General features: G+C 40.2%; 1 protein-coding gene across 1 annotated transcript in view; it reads left to right on the top strand.

The window, feature by feature from the left end:
* The first annotated feature begins 12,062 nt into the window (after window positions 1–12,062).
* The window catches only part of DGKB (diacylglycerol kinase beta), a 508,498-nt gene continuing 505,950 nt past the window's right edge, over window positions 12,063–14,610 (top strand). The window contains exon 1 of the mRNA XM_023750675.1: window positions 12,063–12,131. The gene's annotated coding sequence lies outside the window, so the exon portion shown is untranslated. The remainder of the gene's footprint in view (window positions 12,132–14,610) is intronic.

Here is a 14,610-nt window from a genome sequence, read left to right as displayed (position 1 = left end):
CCCCCTGCTGGCCTTGTCACCCCTCACTGCCCCCCCCCCCCCCCGCCAGCTTGGTTGCCGCCAACTGTGCCCTTGCCGGGCTGGTTGCCCCACACAGCCTGCTACTCAGTCGTTTGGTTGTCCCTCACAAACCCCCCTGCCGGCCTGGTCACCCCACGCAGCCTGTTCAGTCATCTGTTCAGTTGTTTCGGATATGACGGCCCCTGGCTCTTTATATATAAAGATGGAAATTTGTACCTTTTGACTCCCCTTTACCCATTTCACCCACCCCGAAACTCCTGCCTCTAGCACTTACCAATCTGTTCTGTGTGTCTATGAGCTTGGATTTTTTTTTCTTGTCTTTCTGTTTTGTTTTTATATTCCACATATAAGTGAGATCATGCAACATTTGTCTTTGTCAGTTTGATTTATTTAACTCAATGCCCTCACGATCCATCCATGTTGCCGTAAATGGCAGGATTTCTTTCTTTTTTTAATGATGGAATAATATTCCATTGTATATATGCACAGCACTTTCTTCATTCATTTATTCATTGATGAACACTTAGGTTGTTTCCATGTCTTGGCTATTGTAAATAATGCTGCAGTAAACATGTGGGTGCATTTATCTTTTCAAATTAGAGTTTTCATTTTCTTTGGATAAATAACCAGAAGTGAAAATGCTGAATTATATGGAAGTTCTATTTTTAAGTGATACCTATACTGTTTTCCATAATGATTGAACCAGTTTACATTCCAACCCATGCTGGAAGCCGGTCCATCCTTGCTGCTTGACACAGTCGCTGCAGGAAAGAAACATCTGCACAGCATATGTTTCAAGGGACCTGGCATATATAGCATATTGTTCTTAATATGTTTGCTCTCCTTAGCGCCATGTGTTTTAACCAAGGTCACCTCCCCGAGAAAGGTTGTTTCCCCAGGTGGGGATTTTTCCCTGAGGTTAGGGAGGGGATACAACCCCTTAACTAAATGCCAGGCGGTTAGTTAATCTACATAATCTTTACTCCCTGGAATGGAGATAAGAAACGCCCTAACCTTTGCAATAGAATTTGACAGGATTAAAATCGGCTGGTATAAATATAGATGTAACAAGACAATAAACATCAGATCCTCATCAGATCCAAATCAGATCCTAACCAGAGCTTGGCTGGAGTTCCTAACCAGAACTTTGGCTGGAGATCCTGGCTAGAGGTCCTGACTAGGCTGCTGATCAACTGAAGGCTCTCTTCGTGTCATTCCTTCTTCGCCGACTCTGTCCACACCTTTGGGGACCCCCTGGACTTGCTGGGGTTGGACTCCAGCAAACCCACAGTGCACAAAGGTTCAATTTTCTCCACATCCTGCAAAAAATTATTTCTTGTCTTTTAGAATAGTCATTCTAATAGGTGTAAGGTGATATCTAATTGTAATTTTGGTTTTAATTTCCCTGAGAATAGTGATGTTGAGCACCTTTCATGTAACTGTTGGCTTTTTGCATGCCTTACTTGGAAAAATGTCTACTCACATTTTTTTTGCCCTTTTTGTAATAGGATATTTTTGTTTGTTTCCTTTTGAGTTGTATGAGTTTCTTATATACTTTGCATATTAACAGATATATAACTTGCAAATATTATCTTCCATCCTGTAAGTTGCCTTTCAATTTATTTAAAAAATGTTTTTATATTGATTTCAAAGAAGAAGGGAAAGAGATAGAGAAATAGAAAAATCAATGATGAGAATCATTGATGTGCTGCCTCCTGCACAACCCCTATGGGGGATCAAGCCTACAATCTAGGCATGTGCCCTGACTGGGAATCAAACTGGGACCTCCTGGTTCATAGGTTCATGCTCAACCACTGAGCCACACCAGCCATGCCACAGATGGCTGCTTTTTTTGTTTTGTTTTTTGTTTAATCCTCACCTGAGGATATTTTTCCATTGATATTTTAGAGAGAGTGGAAGAGAGAAGAAAGACAGAGAGAAACATCGGTGTCAGAGAAACACATAGATTTGTTGCCTCCTACATGCATCCCGACCAGGGCCTGGGCTAGGAAGGAGCCTGCAACTCAGGTACATTGCCTTGACCAGAGTCAAACCCAGAAACTTTCAGTCCACAGGACGATGCTCTATCTACTGAGCCAAACCGGCTAAGGCTTGCTTTCAGTTTTATTGATAGATTTCTTTGCTGTGCAGAAGCTGTTGAGTTTGATATAGCTTCTCTTGTTTATTTTACTTTTTTCGTTTTGTTTTTGGAGTTAAATCCAAAAATTGTCACCGAGACCCATGTCAAGGATCTTACTACCTATGTTTTCTCCTTGGAGTTTTAGGTTTTCAGATCTTACATATAAGTCTTTAATTAATTTTGAGTTGATTTTTCTGTATGTTATAGAATACTGGTCCAGTTTATTCTTTTACATCTAGCTATTTAGTTTTCCAGCACTGCTTATTGAAGAGGCCATCTTTCTCATTGTGTATTCTTGGTTCCTTTGTTGTAAATTAACTGACCACATATGGTGGGTGTATTTCTGGACTCTCTTCTGTTCCATTGGATTATATTGTTATGCCCAGATTTCAGGATCCCCAAGAGACCACACCAGGGAGCCAGCCGAGTCTGATGCAAAAGCAGAGAGTCTTTTATTCAAACCCGGGCTTGGCTCCCCTACCCTCCTTACTGGCACAGCAGCAAGTGGCAGAGAGAGGGCCAGCCGTGTGGGGAGAGAGGTTTTATAGTAAGGGGAGGAGAGAGGAGTGTGGGCCCTACCGATTGGCCAGGCGCAAGTCGGTATCTCGTTACACAGGATGTGGTCGTATCTATGGCGCGCACTTCCCTTGATTGTCATTGGTTAGTTTAAAGAAATCCTGGGTGTGGCTAGCAGAGGCTTGGGCTTCCAGGAAGAAGCCTTGCCAAGCACATGGCTGCCCAAAAATGGAGGACCCAGGGTAAGATGGAGGGCGTAGTCCTCGCCCTTTCATATATGTCTGTTGTTGTGCCAATACCGTGCTGTTTGGATTACTCTAGTTTGAAATCAGGTAGTGTGGTTCTTTATTCACAAGACTACTTTGGTCTTTTGTGATTTCAGACAAATTTTAGGATTGTTTGTTCTATTTCTATGAAAAAAATGCCATTGGAATTCTGATAGTGATTAAATTGAATCTGTATATTGCCTTGAGTAGTATGGACATTGTAAGAATATAAATTCTTCCAATCCCTGAGTATGAAATATCTTTCCATTCATTTTTATTTTCTTCTTTTTTAAAATTTATCTTTATTGTTGAAAGTATTTTAGATTTCCCCCCTTTCCCCCTTTGATCCACTCCATCATGCTCCTGCCCCTCCCCAGGCCTTCACCACAGTATTTTTCAGTCAATAATGTCTTAGCAAAAATGTTTTATTATAATATAGAGGTGGGCAAAAGTAGGCTTACAGTTGTGAGTACATGAAAGTCTATTCTTGCATTATTATTCATTAAGTATTGTATTATTTTCCATACAAACAACTGAAAACCTACTTTTTCCCTCTCCTGTATTTATATTTATTTCTCAGCCAGTATATACTGAGGAGGTTAATTGAAGAAATGCATCCTCAGTTTTTCAAACTAACTTCAAGGACAAATACCACCTGTAGGGAATGGCTCTAGGGTTAAGCCTCGGACTGACCTGTGGCAGAGCCACAAACAAGTCCCAGCTTGGAGGGCAGAGCCCTCTTAGCATAATTAAGCTTAACCTTATAGCCCTCCCTAGTTCCATCCTAGGTAGCTAATGGGTTGTGGGAGGTGCAGCAAGTGCTGCCAAAACAAGTGAAACTCACAAGAACATTATAAACATGTTGACCACTACCCTTGTTTTGATCTCACTATAAAATAAAGCCTCGGCTTGCAGGCTGGGTCTTTCTGTGTCCTCATCCAGGCACAGGAGATCCGCCAAGCCCCAGCTGTATTCTCTTGTCTGTCTTTTCTTTAATCCTTCACCGCCCCTCCTCAGGCTCACCCAACCCTTGGCTATGCTGGCGCCGCACAACCGCCCAGATAGATGGTTTTAGAACAGTGAAGATAAAGATCTTGAATCTTGTTATCAAATTTCCACAATCATATAGCATATGTCATTTCAATAAAATGTTTTGTCAAATTTACCCAAAACCAATTTCTATATTTATAAAATATAAAAATATGTATATGTACATATATATTTTAATCCATAGTGCAGGTGGATATAATTACTGTTACAAATTTTAATACGGACTCTTCCCTTTAGATTACCTGTCATTCTAGAAGTTATTGAAATCTAAGTTTCAATTTTTAAAAATATTGCAATATGTTTTTATTGCTTTTAAAGAGAGAGAGGAAGGAAGAGAGATAGAGAGAGACAGAAACAATGCTGAGAGAAAGATGCACATTCCCCTCTAGGGATCAATCCCCAAACCTAGGCATGTACCCTGACTGGGAATTGAACCAACAACCTCTTGGAATGGGTCAATGCTCAACCACTGCGCAACACCAGCCAGGCCAAGTTTCAATTTAATACAAATTTTATTTAAGACTAAGATACAATAGAAAGCTATTCAATTTACAGAAATAAATTTTAAAAATAAAATACAATAACCCTGCATTTTTGACAGTATTTTCTAAACTGTAGACAACATAAACCATTTTTTAAAAAGTATATTTTATTGATTTTTTTTACAGAGAGGAAGGGAGAGGGATAGAGAGTTAGAAACATCAATCAGCTGCCTCCTGCACACTCCCTACTGGGGATGTGCCTGCAACCAAGGTACATGCCCCTGACTGGAATCGAACCTGGGACCCTTAGAGTCCACAGGCTGATGCTCTATCCACTGAGCCAAAGAGGTTAGGGCAATGTAAACCATTTTTAACCAGTTGGATAGCTTAAAGCTAAAGTATCTATTGGCTTGAAATTCATAGCATGTTGTTTTAAATATTTAGTTGTTAGATAAAGACTACCTGCTCTCTTTCAAAAAATAGCATTTACTATGATTATTTGTCACAACTCCATATCAATCAATTGAACAAAATTTTAGTGCCTTTTGTTTTGCAAGGATCTTTGCAAATATAGTTACAATTTGCCAACTAAGTCCAATAAAGAGATAAATGCATAAATGGCTTTCAGGGTATTAGAGAGAGTGATTGGATGTCATTCTAGGGTTAGAGAAGGCACAGAAAAAGAATTAGTTAAATTTACCTGTCTGATTTCTTAGGGAAAAAAAGAGAAAATACCATGGCAGAATATGTATGTTTTATATTTTAAAAAAACACTGGTGGTCTAAGAAAGTGAGGTCACACAATATAAAATACGGCCATTTCAGGAACACTGTGTGGATGGCCATTGCTAAATCAATTATGCTGTGATCCTCATTCATCATGGAGACAGCCAAATAAATTACAAGGCTATATTAGGGTTGCTAATTTCCCACATAAAAATTGCGTTTCAAAACTACTGTTTCTTTTTTATAGGCTTTCTATTTTGTGCTTAAAATTTTGTTTTGCTGCATTTTCTATGCTTCTTTAAGCATGTGTGCAGCTTAGGACTTCAATTATGGGTGCTTAAGAAAGTTTGACTGAATGACTTTTTCTGTAATTCTTGTTATTTATCACTCACTGTGTAGTAAGACCTCTTTTCAATTCCAGTGTCCTTCTCTGAAGTAGCAGGCTAATTCTCCCTGATTTTAAAAATCATCTCTTGGGTCAGCAATATGCTTGCTGCCCTTAAGTGAATCATGCAGCATCTGCAAACATCATTCAGTTTAAAAAAGAAAATGGAAAGTCATGTACTTAAACATTAACCTTAGAAATTTTTACTCCAATGAAGAAGAGAGGTAATAGTCATAAAAACTGCTAATCCACATGTGTGTGCATGTACACGTATATGTATACATGTGTGTGCATAGGCATCCATGTGTACACACACATGCAGAACTCTACTGTGTGCTTTAATGTGCCAATTTTTTAATTCTCTAAATCACTCTATGGGCTAGGCGCTATTATTATTCTCACTTTGAGAGAGATCAAATGGTGACAGAGCAGGTTTTTGAACTTCCCTCCTCTCATGGATATACCAAATGTTCAGCTGCATACAGAGCTGAGAGAAATCCAGAAACCAGCCGAGTGAATTCTACATATTGGGCAGATGAGAAAATACTAGTATCCACATCTCAGCATTTAGGAAAAGCCTGGACATGCCTTTCTCATAAACCCCACCTTGGCACAGAGCCATACAATTAGAAGGGCACCTGTAACTTCCAGCTTTTTCCTGAGGAGTGAAAGGTTTGACACACGTGTCTAGTGCCCAGTCAAGGATGGCTAGTGCCCAGTCAAGGATGGGCTCCCCAAACACTTAGCTCTGAGAGCCAAAGGGGCGGGTGTCCACAGGACCTACAGGAGTATAGAAAACAAGCAGTTCTTAATGAGCACAGGGGCACCAGCCACAAATATCCCTCCCTCCCTTCCTCTCCCCGCCCCCTGGCTCAGCACAGAGGAAGCAGGCAAAATGCCCATCTCCCTGCCTTTCCTCAGAAGGGATTTGATTACATACTTTACAAGCTGCTGCCTGAGAGTCGGGCTTCTAATTTTCATATATCTAGGAACTGGCTGTTGTCTTCCACGGTCCAGGGGGAGCCAGAGGGCACTTCTGCCGGCTTCTCCCTACAGCCCGCCACCATGGTAAAATCAGGTCACCAGCATCTCTCTGGAAGGAGCTTGTACACACAAATGGTGCCCCAGCTTTTAGAGCTGCCATCTGGGGGACATAAACCCAGATCACCTGACTCTGACAGCAATGGGACTTGCATTCTCAACTCCACCAGGACGACAGCAGAAAAGTTACTTTAATTTTGTAAATTTAATCTTCATTGAGGTATAGTTAACATGTAAAATTGTGAGATATTTAAAGTATACATTGTGGTAACTTTATATAATATATATAATATATATATGTATATATATATATTATATATATATATATATAATACACACACATATGATTCTATTATCTAGTTAACACATCCATCACTTTTATTTATTTGTTTATTTATAATATTTAAGTTTTATGCTCTTTCATAATGAAATTATACAATAGAGTATTATCAACTGTACTACCATGTTAACATTAGATCCTCAGAAGTATGCATCTTATACCTGAAATTTTGTACTCTTTATCAGCCTCTTTTCTACTCTCTTTTTGTTTTAAATTCCACATATAAGTGATAACATGCTGTATTTGTCTTTCTCTGTCTGACTTATTTCACTTAGCACAATACCCTCCAAGTTTATTCATGTTGTTACAAATGGCAGACCCTCCTTTACTTAATTATCTAAAAATTTATTGAAGACATTTAAAAATATTTTCATTGATTACAGAGAGGAAGGGAGAGGGAGAGAGAGAGAAACATCAATGATGAGAGAGAATCATTGACCAGCCTATTCAAATGCAGGATTTTGTAATTATTACTCTTTTTAAAGGTGGTGACATAAAGTCATGTCTTTTCTGGATCTCTCCTAACCTCCCAGTCTATATCCACAGAGTCATCAATGGGGAATTAGTGAATAAGCTCTCATATGACAGTCTGCTTAAGTTGGGAAGTGCTTTCCTCTCATTACTTAGTCAAAGTTGGTGAAGATTTTCATAATGTCTGAGTGAGCTGGGCGGGGCCCGATGACTCAGGTGGAGGGGGGCTGTGCAGGGACCCAGGGGCCCAGATGCTACCCAGGGCCCAGAGGTCAGCTGGAACCTGCCCTTCCATGCCAGATGCTCACGCTTCTATTACTGGCCAGGCCTATGAACCACACTTGTGCATGGATTTCATGCACCGGGCCTCTAGTATACACATAAATAACTGTGTAACAAGTTTCTTTAAGCATCTAGTCCAGTACCCACTAAACTAGGTGCAGATTTGGAAATAAGTGGCGTAAACCGTTCATTTCTTAGTGATTAATACATCCTGATGTTATTGGTTTGCAAAATGCTCAGGAAATGAGATTCTAAGGAATTTTATTGATTGGGTTTTTATAGTAGAAAACCATTTTGGAGTATTGGGACAGAAATTTATTACAAAGTTTTGTGGAGTCTCTGATAGTTCTGAAAGGATACTTTGAGACCACAAGAAGTGAGTCATTTCTCTGAAGTGCCAGAGTTATTTACTAGCAGAGTGGACTGGAGGAATTTAAACATCCTTATTTCCAGCTCACTTATCTTTCCAATGTTCTGCATTCGGAGATTAATTCATTTACTCATTCACTCTTTTATTTAAAAACTACTGACTGTGCACCTACCACAATCTATAAACTTTGATGGATGCTAGAATTACACGAGCGAACTAAAGGAAACATGGCTTTTACCATCACAAAGCTTACAATCTTTTGGTTCTTTCTCAGTAAACAAGTATCATTAAAAAACATAATTTTGTTAGAGAATGCATATTTAATTTTTTATGTTTACTGATTGTTTTTAGAGAGTGAAGAAGGGAGGAAGAGAGAGAGAGAGAGAGGGAGAGAGAGAGAGAGAGAGAGAGAGAGAGAGAGAGAGAGAGAGAGAAACATCAATGTGAGGGAGAAATATCAATCCGCTGCCTTTCACACACACTCCAAATGGAGACCAAACCTGCATCCCAGGTATGTGCCCTGGCTGGGAATGGAACCCATGACCCTTTGGTGCAGGTTACAATGCTCCAACCAACTAAGCCACACTGGTCAGGGCAGGGAATGAATGCTTTAATGTAAAAAAGTGTTAATTGAAAATTGAGATGTCATTTCTTTCTATAGTCCCATAAATTGATTTTGTTGATCAATGGGAATTTATAGAGTAAGTTCTTTTTTTTTTTTTTTTACCACTTTTGTTTGACATGGATTAATTATACAAAGATCCCCATAGGTTTTGAAAATCCAGTGATGTGGCAGAGAGGCATCTTAGAGAAATGAGCACAGGACTATAAAGCAACAATTTGTAAACTTTCCCACAAAATGGAAAATCTTGAATTAGAAGAGTCAGAGATTAAGGGTCAGTCCCTGACTAAAAATTTTCTTCCTCCATTACCAAATGGGAATTGTGTGGTGATTTTGTTTAAAAAGGATGTGTGATCTTAAATCTCAGTAATGCTATAAGCAATTTTCAAAAGCCAAGTAAATTTATATTTAATGTCCATTACCAACTCCTTCAGTACTTCCTGCTTCTTCCTTTTTAACATAGACTGATAGATTAGTGTCTTTTTTCATATGTAATAAAGATATCTAATAACCTCTCTCAAGAATGTTTAAATTATAAATGCTCTTTCTAAATATATTTGAATTTTAAAATAAAAGTAAAGGAAAAACAAATAACAAAAATGCTAAACTATGGAATTTTCAGGTTTTGGTAATTTTAGTAATGGATGAGTTTGAGGGGCACGATAAGCTTCAAATCACATCACCTATGGATGAAGTTGACCTTCTATATCGAATGTATTTCTAAGTGGTCAAGACTACTTTTACCTATTTTCTTACATTGTATTGTACATAAGTATGAAAATGTGCAGTTACTCTTCAGATTTTTTTAAAAAAAATGTTAGAGAGGAGGGGAGAGGGATAGAGAGATAGAAACATTTATAAAACATAATTGATCAGCACATTCCCTACTGGGGATCAAGCTCGCAACCCTGTGCATGTGCCCTGACTGGGAATCAGACCAGTCACCTCTTGGTTAATGGGTCAATGCTCAACCACTGAGCAACACTGGCCGGGCTTACTTTTCAGATTTTTAGTGATATTAATAGTGTGTTGTATAATAGCTATTTAACAGACCAAAAAAATGAAGAGGTAAACATATGTGGCTATTTGGCATCATGTTTTATTAGGATTTTGACATTTAAAAATGTCTGGATATTTTTTCAACTGTATTATATATTGTATGATGTTTATTTTTTAAAAAATATATTTTATTGATTTTCCACAGAAAGGAAGGGAGAGGGATAGAGAGTTAGAAACATCGATGAGAGAGAAACATTGATCAGCTGCCTCCTTCACACCCCTTACTGGGGATGTGCCTGCAACCAAAGTACGTGCCCTTGACCAGAATCAAACCTGGGACCTTTCAGTCTGCAGGCCAACGCTCTATCCACTGAGCCAAACTGGCTAGGGCTATTGTATGATTTTTAAAGCAAAATATTAGCCTGTGTGTTTTCTGTCATAATTATAGTTAGGTTGATTTTGGTAAATTGATATTTATTGGGTAACTGATAAATGCTTTGCACATTAACTGGCCTTTGTTTAGCTAAAGGCAGTGGTTTTCTAATGTAAACAGGTCAGGAGAAGATGCATTAATCCTTCTGAGTTCTTTTCCTTCTCCTGGGTTCCCTGTGATCTTTCCAGGGGCTGTGGTCTCTCTGCATTAACATCTGTCCAATTTAACCCTGATTACACAAACCCTAACACCTGGGAAAATATATGGCACAAATGAAAATTGCTCAGAGCAAAACAGAAATAATGAGAGTCATGCATTGCAAATAAAGTCAAAAGGAATTAAGTTTCTTTTTAGCTCAGACAACTGAATGCTGAAAGTGAAATAATAGTTCTATTCAATTAAGAGGTGTGTGTGTGTGTGTGTGTGTGTGTGTGTTTAGGGTTATCCAATCTATTACAGAATAAGAAAATAGCATGAATAAAACTATTGCTAGAGCAAATTAAATTCGTAATTAAATTCATCATTAAGAAGTATTCTAGTCTTTGGGGGTTTTGAGAACTACTTTAACTGAATATCATCTTATGTGAGAATATACTGGAGATAAATCAGGGCAGAGAATGAGCAACCAATAAGGAGAGAAAGCGAGTCCTAGACAACAGTGACCAGTAGTTTTCACTAGAATTTATAGCTGACAGAAAGATGATTGCACTGAAATATATCACAGTGGTGTTATATATATGAAGACACCCTATATTTAAGCTGGTAAATGCACTTTTTAATAACTAGTTTTGCACACATTCTATGCAATAGGCATACTTATTTACCTTTCTAATTTTATTAACCCAATGCATTATTTTACACACAGGACTCAAAATGATCATTTTACCTATACCCCGATTGGTTACACATACATACAATTTCCCTTTTAATATCCAGTGCTTCCCCCTTTCTTTACTTTTTTCTTTTCACAGATCCTCTAGTCACCTGCTCTCAGGTTACCACGTCGGACTGTGGAAAGAGAGTGCGCCGCTATTACAGTCACTGGAAGTGGGTGAAGCAGGTGATTGATGAACAATGAGCCATCAAGGACTAGAGTTAGAGAGAGGAGACAGGTCTCAGGTTTCCCGTCCGAGGGGAAATGTATCCTGAATGGCAGTAATTGCACTGAATGGAGCTTCATGTCCCAACAATAGCCACTCCTACCTGCACAGTCTCCTGCCTCGTCTTGCAAGGGGTCCCGCAGTTCAACAGCTCTAAAGCGTGCCTCCCTGTCTCATTATTCTCTGAGCTGCACCGGCAATAGTAGCAGCGGCAGCCAGAGCGAGGCAGGGCTGTGGCAGCCACGCAGACTGCCTCCCCCTCAACACACACACACACACACACACACACACACACACACTCACTCACTCCCCAGATTTCCAATATCCGAGCGTCTGGATGTAAATCAAGGACTCGAAGCGACGCGAGAACAGCATGAGTCACGGACAACAGGTATTTCATCCCTGACAAATGCCGTTTCCCTGCGATGCTTGTTGGTGTGGATCATACAGCCATCCTCCTGGTAACTAGCTCGAGTGGGAGACTGGAGGTGGCCGCGGGAGCAGAGGGAAGTGGGAGGAGTGAGAGGTGGGGGAAGGAGGCGGGGGGTGAGGGGGGATGTCCAAGATGACTTTCAGGCTCCGCTGCTTTTGAGTTGCAAATTTTCGGGGGCTGGCAGCCGCGGGCAGCCTGCGCTGCGGGCTGGGAGTGGATTTCCATCTCCTCCGGCACTAGTGTGATCTGGGAGGGGGTGGGAGGGAGGAGGAGATGCTGCGAGCGGAGTTCTTGAAGCGCCACTCCTCCGGGGACGCAGAGCGGCGAGGGAGCTGGTGCTGAGCCGGGCGTGTCAATGGGAAGGATCCCGGGAGCTGGCTAGTCCCCGCTCCTCCCGGAGCAGCCGCTGCTCCCGCCGCCGAGATGCGCCCAGCCTTCGCCTGCATCGCGCTGCAGTAAGTTCCACTCGACGTGGGTAGGGTAGCAGTTGGAGTGGCTTCTGGGTAGGCGGGGTGGGGGAAGGGAAGCCGAGAAGAAATGGCCAGGAAAGTTAGAAAAGCAGGGCTTTGGCTTCCCCGGGAGATGGTACCTGGGTTTGCCTGCCCGACGCTGGCCCTCGTTGTGCTGCCATCGGGTACTCAGGTATTTGCAGACCGATGCCCTGGTTGGTGGTCAGGCAGAGAGCCCCCTGTCCATTGTGATCTGAGGCCACGAAACGGGCATTGCGCGGTGGATGGCCTGGCCAGAGTGGTCTCCGGAAAGTTACTCATGGGTGCAAGTTGCTTTTCCAAAGGAAACTGGCGAAGAGGCCGGCCGGCCTTGACTCTCAGATGGCTGTGCTAATTGTGAGAAGTTTCCTTGCGGACTGATTGCTCATCTGTAAAAGAAAGAAGCCAGCAAACAAAACCCCAAAGTCTTAGATTTACTTTATTGAATCAGAATGAAACGTGAAGTAGGTCTCCAGATAACTGCTAGGCAACAGCCTGGGCGACACTGATGATATGATAAACATTCAAATACTCCTGGGTGGGTGGACCGCGAGGGCTCCCCTGATTTCTCACGACTGCACTCATTTCCTCTCCTTGCTAAAGGGTCCCTTCCTTGTGACTTCAAAGTGGCGGTTTTAACTGATGACTGTATTCTTAGAACTAAGCAGCATTGTGTGCACTGGCAAAAAGAAAAAGAAAAAAAGAAACGAAGGCTTTAAAAACTTTTAAAAAACAACCTCAACTGGTTGCTCCAGCTGCAGATAACCAACTCTTCTAAAAGAAGGTAAAAATAGGTCAGCCAGGGCCAGCCCGTTGTAAAGCAAATGTGAATGCCAGCAAAACACTAAGGGTCTTTTCTATCAGGAAAACCATAAATAATGAATTTAAAAAACTTGGAGTATCTAATCAGTCCTCTTTTACACTGACCAGATTTTAATAATGAAGAAAAATTAAAAGAATTCCTCAAGCAGAAAGGCTATATTATGGAAAACTGTTAGAGTGAGTTGTAGGATCATTGAAGAAATTACTGTATTATTATAATCTTCTCCAAGAAGGATTATGAAAAAAAGAAAAACAGGTTATCCAAACTAGTACGCGGAGTTTTAAGCTGGATACTTAAACATGCTACCAAAACTTCTATAGGATAAAGGGGTATCAAAACTTATGAAATAACTATTGTGAAATGCAGAGTATATGCTTCTGAAATTCTCCGTCAATAGAAAAGAGGAAACTAAGAATCACTCTTATCCTATTATTTTTGTTTTAAATTGTGTTACCTTTTTCTCTAACCTACCTAATTTTCATTATTTTAATAAACATAATATATCCTGAATGTAATGCATTACTTTGCCTACCCGTGTCGGGTATCTCTAGATATAATATTTCCGCCATTGTTGAAATATCCAATTTGTTAGAGGCAATTCATCCCACATAAACACATAATTTCTCAGTGCAAAAACTCGACATATGAATTTGCACGTCACTGAGTAAATATATATTTCAGGGAATATATTTGTTATGATAGTTCATGTATGAGGACAGCTAAAACTTTTAGACAGCAATAAAAAAGAAAAGGAAATATCTACATAAAAACTCAAAGAATATAGTTGGAGCAAGTTGTAGGCAGTCCTTTGATACCCTAGAACAGGTATTTACCTGCACCTTGGGTATTTAGCTAAAGAGAAGAAAAATCATGTTGAGAGCATGATTGGAGTTGACAGGAATTTGCTTTGAATAGGAATTTATCAGAACTTCTTTAAGATAGAGACTTAGGTAGGTGGAGTTTGAGTTTTGGGACTTACATTGCTTCATATTTTGGTTGTTTTAATGGTAGGCAAACCTCATGTTATGTCTGAGAAGATTTTCAAACCCATTTTGGAAATGGAACAATTATTTTAAGGTTTAAACCACTGGTAAAGTTTGCTGGGGTAGTGTCTGAATTGGACAAGTATTTTATGACTCCTGGTTTTCCTTGCACACCACTGAAAGAAGGAATATGTACTTGTAGCCAGACTAGCCAGACTGAGATAATTTCTGGTCCCTCAATCTAATTCTGCCTACTAATAATGACGATGATGCTGACATAGACACTTGGAATGACATTGTAAGAATATCCTATCTAAATGCTTCTCCTCCTGGCTGACTTCAGAAACAGAACTGCACTTATGTAGGCATGCTACTTTGCAGTATCCTTTTAAAAGTAATACCTCTTAGCCTAGGAGCACTTGCCTGGAGTAAGCTCCAGGCAAAAATTTTAAAGAAGCCACTTCCAATTGCCCCTTTCCCATCTCTGGCATTTTCTCTCTCTCTTGCAAAGCACCAACACAAAATCTTACCTCAAGTGAGAATCCCCTGCACCTGCTCACTCTTGGGTATTAATTATGAAGTAAATTCAACTCATTGATAGCTCCTGCGGTTATTTGCATGTATGATTTGCCACCCAATG

This window comes from Myotis lucifugus, unplaced genomic scaffold (assembly GCF_000147115.1).
Source record: "Myotis lucifugus unplaced genomic scaffold, Myoluc2.0 scaffold_15, whole genome shotgun sequence".
Taxonomy (NCBI): domain Eukaryota; kingdom Metazoa; phylum Chordata; class Mammalia; order Chiroptera; family Vespertilionidae; genus Myotis; species Myotis lucifugus.
Note: the sequence above shows the minus strand (reverse complement) of the source record. Positions and strands in the feature narration are given on the sequence as shown.